The sequence below is a fragment of the Lipotes vexillifer genome, unplaced genomic scaffold (assembly GCF_000442215.2).
Source record: "Lipotes vexillifer unplaced genomic scaffold, Lipotes_vexillifer_v1.1 scaffold741, whole genome shotgun sequence".
NCBI lineage: Eukaryota > Metazoa > Chordata > Mammalia > Artiodactyla > Lipotidae > Lipotes > Lipotes vexillifer.
Window position 1 is genome coordinate 493,509 of NW_006796565.1, and position 1,212 is coordinate 494,720.

The 1,212-nt window shown below is 39.8% G+C and overlaps 1 non-coding gene across 1 annotated transcript; it reads right to left on the reverse strand.

The window, feature by feature from the left end:
- Window positions 1–786: 786 nt before the first annotated feature.
- Window positions 787–859, reverse strand: TRNAG-CCC (transfer RNA glycine (anticodon CCC)). Its single transcript has one exon. It is a non-coding gene; the product is annotated as a tRNA-Gly (tRNA).
- Window positions 860–1,212: the final 353 nt, after the last annotated feature.

The window sequence follows — 1,212 nt, forward strand, 5'->3', positions numbered from 1 at the left end:
GGCAGATAGGGGTCCAACCCCAGCTCCTCACTCACCAGCAGTGTGACCTTGGGGAAGTCACATGAAGTCTTTGAACCTCACTTTCTCTCATTTATAAAATGGGGATAATACTACCGTCTCTCTTAAGCGGCTGCTATGAGGATTAAAGATGTATATCAAGGGCTTAGCCCAGTGCCAGGCACCCTAGTGAGTCATGGACCCACATTTGTTGCTGCTATTATTATTTTTGTGACTCTTCTTTTTTGTGTCTTTCCAAATCCATGTTGGGACACCAGAAATTAAACCTGACCAGTTAAATAGGATTAGATGGGAGGAAGCATGGAGAGTACTGAAAAATTAGCATTTCAGTACTATATTCTATAAAGGTAACTGGCAGAGATAAAAATTAGTAAAAGGTATTTATTCTATAAATTATCTGAAATATAACTTAAAACAAAATGTTTTGTCTTTATCTTAATGTTTTTTTCCTTACTGAAAAATACCTTTAGGGACTTCCCTGGCTGTTCAGTGGTTAAGACTCCGTGCTCTGGTCAGGGAACTAACATCCCAGATGCTGCGCGACTCAGTCAAAAAAAACCCCCCAAACCAACCAACAAACAAAAAGCTCCACCTTTATATTTAGTAGTAAGTATAAACTAAGAGGTTTGTGAGACAAAAGCTACTTTGCAACATTTTTTTAAAATATTCATTTACTTATTTATTTGGCTGTGCCGGGTCTTAGTTGCAGCACTCGGGATCTTTAGTTGCAGCATGCGGGCTCTTTTAGTTGTGGCATGTGGGATCTAGTTCCCTGACCAGGGATCGAACCTGGGCCCCATGCATTGGGAGCGCACAGTCTTAACCACTGGACCACCAGGGAAGTCCCCATTTCTTTTATATTGCAGTAAAATATGCATAAGATTTACCCTTTTTAGGTGTATGGTTCTGAGGCATTAAGCACATTCACAATTGTTGTGCAATATGTCACCATCATCCATTTCCAGAACTTTTTCATCACTCCAAACAGAAACTCTGTGCCCATTAAACAACTTCCCTTTTCCTCCTCCTCCCTGCCCTTAGTCATCTCTTTCATTTGTCTCCATGAATTTGCTTATTCTAGATACCTCATATGAGTGGAAACTTATATTTATCCTTTTGGTTCTGTTTTTCTTTCACTTAGCATAATGCCCTCAAGGTTTGTCCATGTTTAGCATGTGTTGGAATTTCTCCTTT